Raw genomic sequence first — 17684 nt, forward strand, 5'->3', positions numbered from 1 at the left:
TCAGAACCCCCTTCCTCAGTAGGTACCCATTATGAGAGCTGGCCCTTGACCCAGAAACTCCTGACGAAAGCAGGGAGGGCGGGAAAGTGACATTTCCAATTCCCAGTTTCCCACACAACTACTCCACTCAAAGCCCACTTGTGCTGTTTGGTATGCAGAGAGTTTCACATCACTGTCAGCCACACCCACAGCAGCGTACTATGGATACCCAGAATCAGAAAAGCAGTGCTGGGAACAAAAAGGCATGTTCTCTCCTGGTAACACACACAGAGAAACACACATTACTGATCATGGAGAAAAATAAAATTGTTGGGCCAAAAAATAGACTGCTGATAAACCAGAAATCTGGACACTGCCCATATTTAGATTAAGTGGCCACACAGGAAACGCCTTGCATGGGTACACAGACTTGCTCCTCACATACACTGGGGCACATACACATACTTTTCTTGGCACACAATCTTAAGATGACACATGCAACTCCAGAAATCAGGGACTTGCCTGTTCTTGACCCTTGGAGGACAGATGTTGAGCCTAACAGCCATGACTTGAGGTCGGTCCTGCCTGATGTCCTGCTCAGAGAAGACAAGCCCAGGTCCCTGGAGAACTAGGGAGTGCTTAGGATCAAGGCTTGGAAAGGAGTGGAGTTCTGGAACAGGCTTCCAAGAGTCTCAAGATGAGTGAAATTTAAAGGGCAGAAGGGAGAGAGTGAGAGTCTCCTTCAGAAGTCTGGATCCTCTGCCATTCACTTTTCCAGGAGTGTTCTGGAAGCTGGTAGTGAAGGGGTTAACAGTGTAAACCTTTCAACTGTTCCCACTTCCCCTGCTCCCAGGGGGCCTTAAAAAAAAAAAAAAAAAAAAAAAACAGAGTGTTGGGATTTGCCCAAGGTGAGTCAGGGTCACTACCTGCCCTCTGCTTTTTGTCTCTTCCCAAGAAACAATTCCCTTAGTGAGTTAGATAGAAACCTAAAATGAAACTTTGCTAGACTTCTGGGACTCAGGCCTCATCACTGTCAGCAGTGCTGATTACATTATCATAGTCATCATCACCTCCCCCTGAGCCCTGATCTCCTTGGGGCCTGGGAATATGTTTTCCTGGGCAACGCACCATCTCACTGGGCCTCAGGCTCCCAATTTTCCCACATTGGAGCATACTTTAGGGACAAGATGAGGTGAAACCCATGAGGAGCCTGGCACAACAGGTCTTGGAATGCTCAGAACCTGTTATCCTCTTTGTCCTTCCCGGTGTCCTCTCTCCTCTTCTCCCTCTCCCATCCTGGAGTTCAAGCTAGTTGAAGTGCAATATTTGCATAGACAAGAGACCTCACCGGGGGAATTTCCCTCTGGTGACCAGGCTTCCTTTCTGAGGTTAGGCCACATCATCAGACTGCTCCTTCCTCTCTGGCTGCCCCCAGCCACCCTCTGGTTCCAGCCCCTGTTGTCTGGCAGGTGAGATCCAGGCAAATAGATTTAGTCTCATCCTTTGACCTTGGGTGCTGTACAGAGGGTGGGGGTATAGAGGCAGTCTAAGGACCTGGAGCAAAACAGTGGGTATCAGATACATACTTAAGGAGTAGAGGAAAGGGCAGCAGGAAGGAGTTGGTCAGGAAGCCAGAACTGTAGAGCTAGTTCATCAACAATTCCTTGCCTGACTCTGGACACTTGCCTTCTCTTCCCTGGGCCTTAGTTTTCCCTTCTGTCCAATGAGAAGATTGGTCAAGATAATCTCTAAGCTTTGTCCCAGATCTGATAGACTAAAAAGTCACTTCCTTTAGCAGCACAGTCTTGCAACATTTGTTCTTGGATCCTCTTCCTCTGACAAAAATCTTGCAACAAACCACCCTGTGTCTGTTTCCTTGGAAAACACAGTTTTGCAAAATTCATTCCTGAATCCCATTTTCCAAATGTTGATAGAATTACATGAGCCCCATTTCGTCTTAGTGACCGTTGGAGTTTTGATTTTGCCTTTTGCTTCACTATGCATAATCTTCTATGACCCAGAAAAAAATGGGGGATAGAGCCTTCTTCTCTCCAGATTCTAAGATTTGTTGTCATTGCAGTTTCTGACCTGATTCTAGAAGGCACCTTCTCTGATACAAAGGGGGTCAAGTTGGGGGACCACAGGGACCCTGGGATAATGAGTTCCTAGGATTACCTACATCAAAACCAACCATTAAAAGGACAGCTCCTAAGGCAAAGTCACAATTTTACACCTTAGAATCACCTGGGAAGATTTATAAATACTTATGCCCAGGCCACACCCCCAGAGATTCTGAAATAATTAGTCTGGGGTGGGGCCTGGGCATCTGTATTTTCACAAACTCCCCAGGTGACTCCAATGTGAAGCATGACTGAGTACTGCTGATGTAGGCCCCACCCAAGACCAAAGGGATCAGAAAATCTGAAGGACATTAAAACTGGTAACCCCCGGCCAAAATATCTTTAGAAATTATTATAATGAGTTCCCCTTTCCTGCACACAGTTATTCCCAGTGCCATAAAGGAGTAAAAAGAATTTACTTTCTTTCATAGATGAGGAAGGTAAGGGACAGAGAGGAAGTCACTGCTGAGGTCACAGGGTGAGTCAGAAACAGCAGTGGTCCTGGTACCTAGCAGATGCACATAGACAGCATATTTTTTAATATCTGTCCATCTATTCATATTTTGAAGAAAAACTGCCTCCAGCTCTTCAGTTTTTTGAATTAGGCTTTATCAATAAAATAGGGAGGCATATTTTGTAGATTCAAGACCCAACTCTGTTACTAACCAGTCAAATCCTCTTTCTCAGGATGTACTTTTCATTTTCTTCAATCTCTTCCTAATGGTACCAAGGATTGAACCCGGGGGTTCATAACCACTGAGTCACATCCCTAGCCCATTTTTATATTTTATTTAGAGACAGAGTCTCACTGAGTTGCTTAGGGCCTCACTAAATTGCTGAGACTGGCTTTAAACTCACGTTCCTCCTGCCTCAGCCTCCTGAGTCAGTGGAATTACAAGGTGTGCCATCATGCTTGACTGATGGCAAAGCTCTTTAACCTAGTGTTCATGACTTCAGAGGTCTGTCGCTACTCTCCACCCACTCTCGCCTCTTATTGCCTGTCTCCCCAGTTTGCCACTCTTCCCAACATCAGGAACACTGCATATTACAGCCACATTTGTAGTTCATTTCCTTCTCTGTCCCTCCTCTCCTCCTTCAATCCACAAGCATTCATTTTCTGTCTACTGTGTGTGAGGCACTTGAGAGGTAGTGACAGTTCCTGGTCACCTGGGGCTTACACCAGCCCAGGGTTTCACAACACTATGGACATGTTGAGCCAGATAATCCTTTGCTGTGGGGATCTATCACATGAAATGTAAGCTGTTTAGAAGCATCCCTGGCCTCTGCCCACTAAATGCTAGAAGCATACCCTTCCCCATTTGTGACAACCAAAAATATCTCCTAACATCCCGGATGTCTTTTGGGAGGCAAAATCCCCCCTGAATGAGAACTATTGCTCTGGTCAGACACTAAACAAACCAATGATCATTTTATTACAGTTGCAGGGAGAGAGAATAGGAGGAGGACTGAAAGTGCAGAACAAGGATCCTACTGTCATCTGGAGGGAAGTCATCAGGGTAGGGAAGGCCAGGCAAACTTTCCAAAGGAGAAACATTTGAGATTAATGTTAACCACATGAAAGGCACAGCAGATTGAAGAGTGCTGCAGCCAGAGGCCAGGGCACATGTTGGGAGCCAAAAGTACCCAGTAGAGCTATGGTGGAGTAGGGATGGAGTATAGGTGCAGGAGCACAAAGGGCCTTACAGGAGTTTGTCAACTATGATGGCAGCCATCCAAAGGAGTTAGAGCTGAGCTTTATGATTGAGTGCTGATTGGGCCATCTGTGAGACAGTGAGCACCCCATCATTGGAAGTATATTTACAGAACCTGGATGACCACCTGCCAATGATGAGAACACACTTGCTGTGGGTGGACTGTTGAGCCAGTAGACATCTGAAACTGTGTGATCCTGTGGCCTCTCCTAGTGGCCTGTCCTCAAAATTCAGATAGGAAGACAATTTTATTAGCTTGTGTGGGAGTTTTCAAAAGCCATGGATGCTTGGGTGACTCAGCCATGTAAAAGCATATTTGGTACCTCTACTGGTTCTCCCTGGCTACCTATATATGAGCAGAAATCTTTGCTTTTGGCACTGGAAATCTTGCTCAGGAAGCTTGGGCTTCTCAAACTCTACCATGTGTCAGGGGCATCTCCTGGGAATTTATTAAAAACGCTGCCTCTAAGACTCTACCTTCCCTCCTCCCAAGAGTCTGATTTCTTGGGTCTATGGTAGGGCACAGAAATCTGGCAAATCCAAGGCAATCCCGAGAGGATTGGCTCCAAGAACCCCCACTTAAACCAAAATCCAGGGATGCTCACATTCCTGATATAAAAAGACATAGTGTTTGCATTATAACCTGTTCACATCCTCCTGGACACTTTGAATCACTTCTGGAGTACTTATAATGCCTCATACAATGCAAACACTCTGTAAATAGTTACAGTGTATTGTTTGGAGGATTACAAGGAAGAAATCTGTACTTGTTTGGTATAGACACAATTTTCTTCTGAATATTTTCCATTTGCAGTAGGTTGAAACCACAGATATGGAACCCACAAACATGGTGGGCCTATTGTATTTGAGTTTGATTGAATTCTAGCTGTACCATTTATTGGCAGTTGGTCATTACAAGTCACTAGAAGGCTCAGTTTCCTCATTCACAAAATAGCAGTACTAGTCTCATAGGAATCATTCATAAAATAATTCATGTAAGAATACTTAGTACTATGCCTGGCACATGATCATATTAAATATTAACCATCAGTGGTATTTCCTGACTCCCTGTGGCCCACCCTGATTTCTTCTCCATCTGAACCTTTGAACTTCCTTACCATGTCAGAATGCGTGGTCCCTTAGTGATCATCCAGTCTGATTCCTTCCTGACATAGAAGCAAAAGCTGAGGACCTGCGAGGGAAAGGTTTACAAAGAGGAGGACCCAAAGTCAGCTCTTCAATGCCCATACAAGGACCTGTTCTTTCATAGTGTCTATTCCATGTTCTCAGTATTTCATCAGGGAGAGCCCAAGCTGATCTTCCCCAGGACGTACAAGCCAAGCGCTCCTAACCAGTGATCCCTGTTCACGCTGGTCCAGCTTCTTGGATCTGCTTAGTCCTTCAAGGTCCCTCTGCCCTTTAAGACTCCATGGGCAGGAACTTCTCCCAGTCAGGCTCCATGTGAACTCACAGAGGGTCTATTATATGACCTCATATATGGAGAGAATATCATGATCCAGGAACATCAGGGCTGAATAACACTTATTTTTACTCCCTGCAGAGAAAATGGTCTATGCACAGGGAAACAAAGTCATCCTTTTCCCATGGTCTAGTTAAAGGATTGGTGCTATTGGTTCAATAAAACTTCCCCAACATTGAAAATATCTGTGTAATCTGAATGATAGCTGCTCCTACATGTTGCTAGTGAGCCCTTAAAAAGTGGCCTGTCACGAGGGACTGAGTGTGATATGGGAAAGAGCACTAGACTAGGAGTCAGGAAGCTCCTCATTTACTCACTTGGGAAGTCATTTCCTGTTGTCTGATCTTTACTTCCTCATCTAGGAGGTCTCTCCAGCATTCTCAACCTAAAGGGTATAAAAGCAGTTGGGAATGCATTTGGTGGACTCTCCCCTCCCCAGCCCATCCCCTTGCCAGCTTTTCTCCAGGGGCCACATGTGACCCAACCCTGCCTATTTCTTAAGGTCATGTTATTTCTTGTCTGCTTCAAATCCCATGATTCACTTGGAATGAACCATTTTCAGTTTCCTGAATATAGTCTCTCTCCTCTTTGCATATTCTATTCCCTTTACTGAGAATACTCTTCCTTATGCTTTTGCTTGGCTAATTTCAGGTCTCAGCTGAGAAGTCACTTCCCTCAGAAAGACTTTCCAGATCCCCAAATCACAACCAGACACTCCTCTCTTCTGGCTCACATAACCCCTGGAATGAGCCCAAATACATCTTTGTCCTACTTCATTGTAATTGCTTGTCCATTTGCCCATTGCGCCCAGAGCAATACTATCCAACAGAACTTACTATGATGTCAGAAGTGTTGTATATACCTGTCGTCTAACATAGTAGACAGAGGCAGCTATCAAACATCTGAAATGTGGCCAGTGCTGATGAGGAACTGAATTATTTTCTTTTATTCAATTTTAATTTATTTATGTTTAAATATCCGTGTGTGGCTAATGGTTACTCTATTGGACAAGACAATCCCAGTGTCTATTTGAGAAGGCAGAAAGTGGGTCTGACTTGTCCATTCCTGTATCCCCAACAGACCATAAATGTGGCTGTAAGAATGAAAAAGCTCTGGAACCAGGAATGACTAGGAAAGCCCAGGTCACCCAGATGACCATCTCTCCTCTGCTTCCTAGGCATCTTTGCAATGATTAGTGAGTGGAGACCTATGTTTAAGGATGTCTGCAAACCATCATTTTACTTTAATTACAATTGCAGAAGTCAGGCAAAGCAGGACTCATTGTTCCCATTTTACAGTGGGGAATTACTGAGGCTCAGGATGAAGTGACTGTTCAGATCTCCAGCTGGCAAAGGCAGAGCTGGGCTACTCCTTGGGCTGTAGGTCTCTAGGTTTCGTTGACATCTGAATGAAAGGAGGCAAGGAGCATGCAGGAGGGAAGGAGTGGGCTCTTCCTTCTCTGTGGAGGATCCACAGAGGGTAGTAAGTGGAAACAGATGGAATGGGAACAAGGCCAGAGGATGTGGGCTGGACATCTGGCAATTTCCTCAGGGGCTTGAGCACTGGAATCCCCCACCTCAGGCAAAGGAGGAAATAGAAGTCCTCAGGAGAACCCAGGCAGGGCAGGGCAGGTCACCCCTGCCCCTGCCCCTGAGCCAGTGCCTGTTCCCAGCCTGGCCAAAGGATCATTAGGCTTCCTGAACTCCCTCCCCTCCCTGGAATTCATAGCAAGTGACAGCCAGTCTGGGAATTGACAGGTGGAGGCTGACAGAGAAGGGCCCTGTGCTTTGCCAGAGAGCAGGATGGGGCCTCAGCTGGGCCTTGTGGGGCTGCCTGGCGGCTGGCTCCTCCATCGTGGGGAATTCCCCTCCTGCCTAAAAGTCAGCTTAGCCCAGCCCTCCTTCCTGCAGAAGCACAGTGAGCAGAGGAGCCTTCACAGGGACAGCAGCCCCCGCTGTACACACCCTCGGATTTTCCTGCTCTTGCCCAGGTGAGTGACCCAGACCAGGGGTAGATGGGCCAGGACAGGGGAGAGGGCTCCCGGCACTGGTGCCCAAGCCACCAGACCTTCCCAGCTCTGTGCCAAGAGCCACCTGGCCTCCTCTTTCCTGCCAGCTGGGGTCCACTGCTCCCCAGTCCAGCTTGCTCTGCCCACCCAGGTCTTGGGGTCTGGGCCTTTGCTCCTTGCCTGGCCTCTTTTCCTCAGACTTTTCTCCCCATCTCATTTCCTCTTCCTGCCCTGCCTTTTTGGCCAAATTTTTTCTCTCCGGTTTTTGCTAGCTTTTCCAAAGGAAAGGAAAAGAAAGGCCTATTTTGTCTTATTCCCCGTTGACCCAAAAAAGGAGTAGGTTTGCAAGTATGAACATGGATGTATTTGTAAGAGAACGTGTCTGTTTGTGAACTTGTGTCAGACCCACAACAGTGTATATGTGTGGGTCCGTGTGAGTGTACATATGTGACCATGTTTACATTTATGTGTGAGAATGTGTCTGTGCACAACCTATGTGTGTGAATGTGAGTTTTTGAGAGCAAGGTTATTGGGGGCACTTTAGAAGTCTAAAAGACAGACAGGTAAAGATGATGTGCTCCCTGGGAAGCATAATGGAGGCTGGGATCTTCCTTATCCCTGGAGCAAAAGGACCTTTCTCCTCTCTACTGTCTGCTTAGATCCTAGGGCCCCTGGACCTTTTTGTGTGAACCTTTAACCAAGAGCTTGGAGCCCTGCGAGTGGGCCAAGGGCTGGAACAGTGGTGATGTGGCCTCCTCTTTGATCACAAACAGTCCAGATTTCCAAAGCTGATCAGAGGCCCACCCCAGGGAAGTCCCTGGCTAGGAGGGACAAGGAGTACAGGCCACATCTGCACAGTCGCTTCTGGGTTGCAGAAGAATGGAGGGAGAATGAGGAGGGGCCCTAGAAAGCTGGGGTGTGGGTGAAGACATGGGAGGGAGGGGGCAGGACTGAAAGACAACTGCTCTCAGGGCCCTGTTAGGGCTTCCCAAGATTAGGAAATGTTCCAGTTGGGTAGGTCTGCCTCCTGAGGGATGGGCCAAGACTGCCCAACCTAGTCCCACTTCCAGAAGGATGACAAGGGGCAAGCTTGGATCCCAGCCCAAATCCTTTTGGACACCCTAGTCTGGAGACAAGCCGGGCAGAGGAAGAGAAGCTGGAGCAGGGGAGACCCAGGACTCCTAGGGACTGTGGGAGGGGCCTGGCTGGGCCACATATGTGACAAGGCTGGGAATTTCCCCCAGTGTCACTTTGTCCTTTCTTCTCCTCCCATGGTGCCCTAGAAATCAAAGAGTAACAGGCAGGCCAAGGACACCGGGGAAAGAGTTGGGATGCAGAAAGAGGAAAACAGGAAAAAGTCTGAAGAACAAGTCAGTGGGGATACCTTCCAGTCCCACTCCTCAGAGAGCACTCCATGAGGTCTGGGCAGTTGCTTCACAGCTGGGGCAGGGAGAAAAAACAGCTCTGCTGCCTCGCAGGGTTGATAATCACAATGACCACTGCTTCCCTTCACTCTGGCATTTAATTATCACTGGTCCCATGCACTGGTCACTCTTACAGCCTTCATGGCATTGATAAGGAAACTTAAGGGACAGAATGTAAATAGCAGAGCTGAGCTTTAAACCCAAGTGTGTCTGACTCCAGAGCCCATGCTCCACCATGTGACATATCTCGGAAAAGGCACAAGTTGTGGATATAAAAAGTTTCATCTGCCTTGAGGTGCTGGGTGGATGTGAAAGTTCTAGATATCTTCCCATCCCCTCATGAAGATAGGTAGGAAGAATTTTAAAATGCCTTCTTAGGCTAAGGGAGGGAATCTGAGACCATAGACTGTGCTCATTTATTTCTTATTTGAAAAATGCTCTGATTAGCTGGTAGCATTTCAGTCAGTAGCATATGCTTAAGCGCACTATCTCACTTAGCTATCACCCAAATTGCTCTTTGATATACATACCACACCCAACACCAAAAAGTACCTAGAATCCAACTGTAGGGTTTTACATTCCTGAGATTGCTTCAGGCTATGGATCTAAGAAAGGGACCCAGGACTGCTCCTTTCCAGGTTCATTAGCCGCTGCCTCCCCCCACCCCCAAGTGCCATTCACCACTCATCTTGGCCCTGATTCACTCACTCATTCACTCATGGAATGAAGCACACACTTGTTTAACTTTGAAGCTCCATTTCCCATCAGTGGGATGTGTGGCAATTGCCAAAGTCTTGAGTTCTGGTCCCTAGTGTTAATCATAAACTCCACATAAGCCTGACACAGTGGTACACACCTGAGAATCCAGCTACTCTGGAGGCTGCAGCAGGAAGATCATAAATTCAAGACCAGCCTGGGCAACTTAGTGAGATCCTGTTTCAAACTAAAAATTTTTAAAAGGTCTGGGAGTGGGATTCCCAGCTCTTGGGGCCCCTTTTCTTCAGAGAAGTCTATCTCTGTCACTTTTGTAATAAACCCACTTCTTTCTTAAAAAAAATATCTGGGAGTGTAGCTCAGTAGTAAGGCATTTGCCTCCCACGTGTGAGGCCCTGGGTTCAATTCTCAGTACTATAAAACAAAAAACAAACAAACAAAAACTCCAAGCAAGACCTCCTACAAGTCCTTGCCCTGTTTCTGGCCCTCAGTGTGGCCCTACAAATGTAAAGCTAGGTTGGTCATTTCCTTTGTTTTCTTTTTTTTAGTATCTCTACAAATTCAATCATTTATTTTGAGTAGGATTTTGGGCTTGATCATTTCTAAACACCCTTTCAAGGATGGCTTTCTGTTGCGTATCTTAATAGCTGGGAAGACTCTGCAGTATAATGCCTCAGAGTGGTAAGAGTTTAACAGCCTGGCTCTTTGTCCTCCAGGTAATTGCTGCTCTATAAGATCTTGGGTAAGTCATTTAATACCTCAAAGCTCCTATCTCTTCTGTGAAATGGGAATATCAGTACCCACCTTGTAGACTGGTTGGGAGATAAACTATGTACAAATGTCAGCCTAGCACACAGCAAATACTCCGTGTTACCTTATTTTTTTTGTGTATGGGGGTGGGTACAGGAGATTGAACCCAGAAGCACTTTACCACTGTGGTACATCCCCAGTCCTTTTTTTATTTTAAGACAAGTTCTCATTAAGTTGCTTAGGACCTCACTAAGTTGCTGAGTCTGTTCTCAAATTTGTGATCCTCCTACCTCAGCCTCCTGAGCTACTGGGATTATAGGCATGCACCATGGTGCCTGGTTTATAATACTTTTATGATGCAGCCTCCACCCCTCTTCTGGCACTTGGTTTAGAATTAAATCTATTATAGGCAAATTTTTTTGCATGCTTCTTATTTTCTTCAAATATATATTTGGAGCTATTCTGGCTGAGGTGGTAGAGGAGCAGGGAGTGGTAGAAAGATTAGGAAACTGCCTGCTTCAAAACAAAACAAAACACAGGCAGTTTGGTTCTCCTCCCAGGTGGGGCTTTGTGCATGTGCTTGTTGTCACTCTGGAAGAGCAAGAGGTTGCCACCTGCCTGAGTCACTCAGCTCCCAGCCTCAGGCCCAGCTTCCTGGCTTGGAAATCCCCTTCAGGCCAAAGGGGTGGTGAGGCTTGGGGGCCTGTCTCCCATCCTCTCTATGTGCCAGAGCCTAGGGTCCCTTCAGGGACGTGGATGGGAGAATGGAACCCAGTGAGACTATATTGCTGGGCTGAAAACTGAAATTATACTCAATGCATGCAACCCACATCTATGCCCACTACCATTTCTTAAATGCCTCCTGTGGGGTGACCCTTAGGCTTTTTTTTTTTTTTTTTTGCATTATTTCACTCATCCTTATAATACATCCAAAAGAAGGTACAATTATCCCCATTTTTCAGAAAGGAACATGAGTCTTAGAGATCACCCAGGTAGTAAGTAGCTGAGTAGGAGTTGGAATCCCATGTTAGATCCATAGCCTTTGTTCATAAAAGTATTGAGCTTCTGGGAGAAAGCGAAATGAATCATGACATTGTGAAGACAACACAGGGCAGTAGACAAAGCACACAGGACTATAGGACTAGGAGCTAAGGCCCCAAGTTCCAATTCTGGTGGTGTCACTTACAATGTGTGGCTTTGAGCAAGCCCTGTTCTATATAAAGGCCATAAATAGGAGATAATGGTCTCCAGAGCCCCTATCATGATGCAATACTCTGAGGTCAAAACAAGACTTGCAAAGATTCCAAATGAGGTCAGTCATAACTTTGAACAGGTAAGTTTTTCCATAGTATAACTTTTTTTTTTTTTTTTAAAGAAAGAGAGAGAGAGAGAGAGGGAGAGAGAGAGAGAGAATTTTTTAACATTTATTTTTTTTAGTACTTGGCGGACACAACATCTTTGTTTGTACGTGGTGCTGAGGATCGAACCCGGGCCTCAGGCATGCCAGGCCAGCGTGCTACCACTTGAGCCACATCCCCAGACCCATAGTATAACTTTTAAGACCAAGTATCCCTACAGAGCATGGTGGCACATACCTGTAGTCCCAGCCACATGGGAGGTAGAGACAGGAGGATTGCAGGTTTGAGGCTAGCCTCAGTAACTTGGCAAGACCCTAAGCAACTTTTTAAAAAAATGGGCTGGGAATGTGGCTCAGTGGTAAATAGCCCCTGGCTTAAATACCCAGTACCCCCCCACAAAAAAAAAAAAAAAAAGAAAAAGAAAAAGAAAGAAAAGTATCCTAAACTAGGAAATCAGACAAAAAGATGACTGGAAACATTTTCATATCAAGCCTGAGTATTCTCCAACTAATCTACCCAGCATTCATCAGGCACTTTGGGAAATGAAACGTTTTTTGCCAACTATCTAGTCAGATATTTCATAAAAATAACTGACATAGTACGGGAAAAAATACAAATAATTGAAGACCCTTCATTTTTAAGTAAGTTTCAGTGTTTGTGGAATGAGTGTGCAGGTGGAGACTTGGGCTGGGATTAGGAAGGCAGCATTGTAAGAAGAGATTAATTGGGAAGCATAGGGAAGGAACAGGGAGAAAACATAAATGCATTTGCTGGGGCCAAAACGCATGGACAGGATGCATCGCTATAGCCAAATGACCCAGGCCCAAGGCTCCTAGTCCCCGTGCATCTTTCTCTGATGAGGACATCAAGTGCGGCCTTGCTTGGTTTCTGTATCTTTCCTTCCCTTCAGAATCAAGGTGTATGTGTACTTCTTTTCATAATGAAAGTGAACTAGAAAAAATATTGTTTTGAAAATTTAATAACACCCAGATGTCACAAGGCCTGAAAACAGAATTCTTGGACTGGACACATACTTAGTGTCTGTGTGTTCAGAGTCATAGTTGATTGACAAGTCTCCCCTTCCATGAAATGGGCCATGTATGAAACAGTCCCCTAAATGCTTTCCCATAGTCCTTTCTGAAGATGAGCCCCTGAGAATGATAAAGTTTTCAACAGATTCAGTGGAATGGGTCTTTTGCAATGGAGTTTTCATAAAGCTATATTACCCAATAATATATAGCTGTCCTTTTTAAAAAAATATTTTTTTAGTTGTCAATGAACCTTTTTTTTTTTGGTGCTGGGAATTGAACCCAGTGCTTCATGCTAGGCAAGTGCCCTACCTCTGAACTACAACCCCAGCCCATAAATAGCTGTCCTTTATTTCAAGGCTTTTTCATTCTTTGGAATAAAAATTTATTATTTTTTTTCCCCAAATAAAATGATGGGCTTTAGAAAAATGTTTCTAACCTTAAAGCAAGTTACTGTTCCTTACAGGCCTGGGAAATACCACAGGCTGTTGGAATTATCTATCATATAGGTAGACAGGATAGAGGGAGGCTCTGGATTTGCCCCCTCAGTAAGGTCGTCAAACCTCTGTGCCTAGTAGACTATTTCTGGTTAAAGTAAGGAAGGAGGGGCTAAAACTCCCACTCACGAAGGTGATTGAGCGAATAAAATAATGCTTTGCAGTGTTTACAATCCCAGGAGCAGTAAATGCGGGGCGGGGGGTAGACCTTACAACAGGATTCTTTAAAGGTCCTCTTGGCTGGAAATTTCTATCGCCTCACCAAATCTAGGAACTCAGCGGAACTCGGCGGCCCTGAGCTCCAGCTCTGGCTTCGCTCCAAAAGCTTACGTGCCTTTTGGCAAGTCCCTTCCTCACTCTGGCCTCAGTCCCCCACAGCATAGGGAAGGGGTTGGGTGGTCTCTGAGGCTCGCCGCTCTGAAATTCCCGCATATGAAGTGGTCCCAAGCCTCCGCCCCAGTCTTCCGGCGCGGGGAATGCCGCTAAGGGCTGCGCCGTGGAGGGGCTGCACAGCGCGGGGCGGGGCGCCGGGGCCGGGGCCGACGTTGCCTGCGGGAAGGCAGCCAGGGGGCTACCGGGATAACCGGCAGCCTCTACGCCGGCTCTCAGCTCGGGTAGAACTCGGGCGGCAGCTGTTTACCTCGCTCCGTTCCTCCCCCGGCGGCCACGGGCCGATCAGGAGCGCGCCGCGCGATTGGTCGATCGGCCTGTCGATCACCGGGGACTTTCCCAGGGGTGGGGCAAGTTGGTCCCCAGCACTTCCTCGTCCTCAGCCGCGTCCCCCTTCCCTGCCCGGGAGCCGGAGAAGTACCACAGGACCGAACCTGGCCGGGGCCTTTGTCCCGAACCTGGACTCGGGGCTGGGTGCGGTGAGCGGAACTCTGTCCTTCCCCCGACCCCTCGACCTTAAGTAAGCCGACCGGGCCCAGCGGGGTTGGAGGGAGAAGGGAGGCCGGGACTGGGGCCGTTCAGAACCTCGGTCGTCAGGCCGCGGAGGCGGCCCCGGGTGGGGTGCGCGAGGTCCGGAGGCATCTCCTTGGGCCGCTAGACTGCAGGGGCCCCGAGCGGAGCGTGGTTGGGGGCGCGCGTGCGCACTGCGAGGGGGAGCCAGCCTGGGCGGGGCGTGGGGGCGTTGTGCTCGGTGTGCAGACCCTCCGGGTACTGGCGCTCCTGCTGAGCCCGGGTTCTTTCTGAGACAACTGTGCGGCGTGAGTAGTTTTGTATAGTTCTGGAAGCAATGTGTACATGCATGTAACGATGAAGAAGATAACTTATTGGGTGCTTTCCGAATGTTGATCTAAATGCTTTACGTGTTCATTTCATTTAATTATTATATCCATCCTAAACATGAGTATTATTTGCCCTCTTCTGCAGTTTAGGAATTCTAGGAGATTGGGTTCACACAACTATTGAGTTGCAAAGTGAGGATTTGAACTCAGGCACCTTGCTCCAGAGGCCCTGCTGTACTGTTTTTGTTGGAACATATTTTGCACACTGCTGGAGACGTTTGTTTGCATGTGCAGGGTAGATGTTGTTAGTTACTGGGAGTGACTTCAGGGGTGGAGTTTTTACTGTTGGTTGAGTTTTGCACTGTAGGACATTTGTGTGTGTTTGTGTGTGTGTGTGTGTGAGAGAGAGAGAGAGAGAGAGAAAGAGAGAGGGAGAATGAATGTATATGAAAGTAATTGCGTTACTTCATTACATTTATTAATTTTATATACAAAGAATGGGTGGGAATTTTGTGCGACCAAGTGAGAAATTGTGTTTTGATAAGGGGAGGGAGGGACTTTTGTGGATGATGCAAAAGAATCAGCAACATCCATCCACACCCCCTTACAGAATGACAGTGCAGGGAAATGTGTGGATTCCTAATGCATCATTTTTATTTCACAGTAACGTCAAAATAGGATTTAATCAGCTCTTACTCATTTTCCAAATAATGGGGGTGTGATAGAGGGGATTTTGGTGTCTGATGAGAGGTCAAAAAAAGAGGTTCTCAGAACTTTTTTTTGACCTTGACAGAGGATATTTTATTAGGAGGGTGGAATATTTATTAGTTCAAATTCAGCAACCCAGTGACATTATATTAATATTCCTTTTGCAGCAGAGCAAACTGAGGCAATGAAGAAACCAATAATGGTAGTATTAATAGCTTACATTTATGAATACTTCCATGTGAGAGGCACAGTGCTTTACAGTCAGTGTTTCTTTTTGGGGGACGGGGGTGGGGGACACACTGGGGATTGAACCCAGGGATGCTTAACCACTGAGCCACATACCCAGCCCTTTTTTTTATTTAGAGACAGGGTCTCGCTGAGTTGCTTAGGGTCTTGCTGAGGCTGGCCTTGAACTTGCAATCTTCCTGCCTCAGCCTCCCAAACCTCTGGGATTACAGGTGTGCACCAACACACCTGGCTCAGTATTACAACCTTGTGGTAATCTCATTTTCAGATAAAGAAACTAAGGCCCAAAAAGGTTAAGACTTGCCCAAGACTAATAAGCCTTATATCTGAACCTTCTTCCCTTTCCACTGGCTGAGGCTGTTGTTCTGACTGTGTTCAAATAATGTGATCAGGGACTAGCCCTTCATGGAAGCATTTGATCATGCCCCTTTGGAAGCTATTGGTGGGAGTGTCCTGTGTCCTATATACTTGCGTGACCATGTAGTCCCCAACCCGTGGGTGTCCTGTGGGCGTGGGTATAGCATGGCTGAGGGTTGGTGCCTGCCCCTGGATACCTATACCAGGTCTTTTGAGGCCCCAGGAAGCTGTGGGGTCTGACTCATACCCTTACCCCCAGTACTGCCTGTGACTTGGGGCCCGGATGTCCTGGTTGGGTCAGGCCAACCTGATTTGAGTGTGGCAGCATTGTAGGAGGCTGTTTGTCTGCCTCCCTCCATTGGTTACTATTTTCCTCCTGCACTAGGTGTGGCTTAGCCACACCACGCCAGCCTGGAGGGATACTCCAGCATGCCCAGCTTGTTCTCACCCTGAGCCTGCACAGCTACCGTTCCCTCTGCCTGGAACACCTTTCCCCAGCTCTTCCCATGGCTGGTTTTCCTTATCTGTCAAGTCTCAGCTCAAATGTCACCTCCTCAGAGGGGCCTTCCCTGACCTTTCTATGCAAAGTACCCCTTTTTTTCACTTTCTGTCACATTACTGTCTATTTTTTTTTTATGATTTCATCAAGCTCAGAAATAAGTTTGTTTATTTGCAAATGAGAAAGTATATGTACAGAACTTCATGGGCTGGCATCTAATCATTTTATTTATTGTCTTTCTCTTAGAATATGATGGTGTAGGCAGGGGCCCCTTTAGTCTTCCTGTGTGACTCTAACACTGGAGAAGAGTCTGGGGTGAGGCTCTGTTGGGTTTATCCAGTGAAGAAGAAACTAGAATACTGGTGCATTTCACAGATAAGGAAGCTGAGCCCTAGATATAGGAAGGCAGGATGAGAATGGGAGTCTGCTTTCCCAAGGCATCTCTCCTCCTCTGATAGTTAGCAAACCTATGCTGATGCCTCTCTATGTCTTGTGCTATGCGGGGTCAGGACACAGATGTATAAGGAACAGGCTCAGGTTTCCAGAAACACGCAGTCAAGTGGAGAGCTATGAGCAGTACCTGGAAAGCACTGTGTGCCAGCAAGTGCCTCGTGAGTTGCCTAACATAATTGTGACTGGGGTGTGGTGTTCCCGGGGGCTTTGGGGAGGATATGACTTCAAGGACAGACCCTAGAAGATGATGAGATGTAGAATGGGGTTGGGACTTAGTGGACAACGCAGAAGATTTGGAGTAAGGACCTCCTGGGTTGGGGGACCTGATCAGTTGGGCTAGGAATGACCCGAAAACACAAGAGACATAGAAGTGTCTCTTTTTCCCAGTTAGCAGCATTGGGAATTAGAGCAGTTGGTTCCTGAACTTGAGGGAGGGAGGCTTGTTAAACTCAGGTTGCTGGGCTGCACAACCAGAGCATCTGATCCAGTGGCTCTTGAAGAGCCCCTGGTGCAGACCTGGGTGGGGCTGCCTCTGCCACTCTGGAGCTGCCCTTCCTCACCTGTGGCCCTGTGCAACATAAGGTCCACCTCTGGAGTGATGGATTCCTGAGACCATGTGTTTCAGACACTCAATGCAGGGCCAACACGTGGCCAGCCCTCAGTGAATACCAGCAGCTCTTACTGTTCCCAAGGCTAATGACAAAGCTGTAGAAAGATTTCAATAGGTGAGGATGGTCCTGTTTCCTGTGCTTCTGGATCACTTGCCTCCAGCCTTCTACCAACTTGTGTACCACTCTGTCTCTGAATGATCATTCTTTGCTTTGTCTCAAGTGCCTGTCCCTCTTTGGAGTGGTGGGAACTCAGCTGTAGGAGGGGCTCCGAGAGCATCTGGCCTGAGTGCCTGCCATGGCACCCTCATCCCCCTGCTTGACCCCACCTGGAGTTGGGGAACTGCTGCCTGTAGGCAACTCCTTCCAATATTTTCTTTTCTCTCTTCTTTTTTGTGGTATGGGGATTGAACTCGGGGCCTGGAGCATGCTAAGCATGTGCTCTACCCCTAAGCTACACCCCAAGCCCACTTCGAGGGTTGTTACAGACATCTTTCTTCTGTGGCCCTCTGTC

At 47.1% G+C, this 17684-nt stretch overlaps 1 protein-coding gene across 4 annotated transcripts in view; it reads left to right on the forward strand.

Annotated features, from left to right (window-relative positions):
- The first annotated feature begins 7217 nt into the window (after positions 1-7217).
- The window catches only part of Tnip1 (TNFAIP3 interacting protein 1), a 51296-nt gene continuing 40829 nt past the window's right edge, over positions 7218-17684 (forward strand). For 2 of the 4 annotated variants that reach the window (XM_076856426.2, XM_076856429.2), the window contains exon 1: positions 13811-13980. The gene's annotated coding sequence lies outside the window, so the exon portion shown is untranslated. Of the gene's footprint in view, positions 7282-13810; positions 13981-17684 lie in introns of those variants that run through there. The other 2 variants (XM_076856428.2, XM_076856427.2) reach the window with 2 other exon arrangements.

The sequence above is a fragment of the Callospermophilus lateralis genome, chromosome 5, assembly GCF_048772815.1.
Source record: "Callospermophilus lateralis isolate mCalLat2 chromosome 5, mCalLat2.hap1, whole genome shotgun sequence".
Classification (NCBI taxonomy): domain Eukaryota; kingdom Metazoa; phylum Chordata; class Mammalia; order Rodentia; family Sciuridae; genus Callospermophilus; species Callospermophilus lateralis.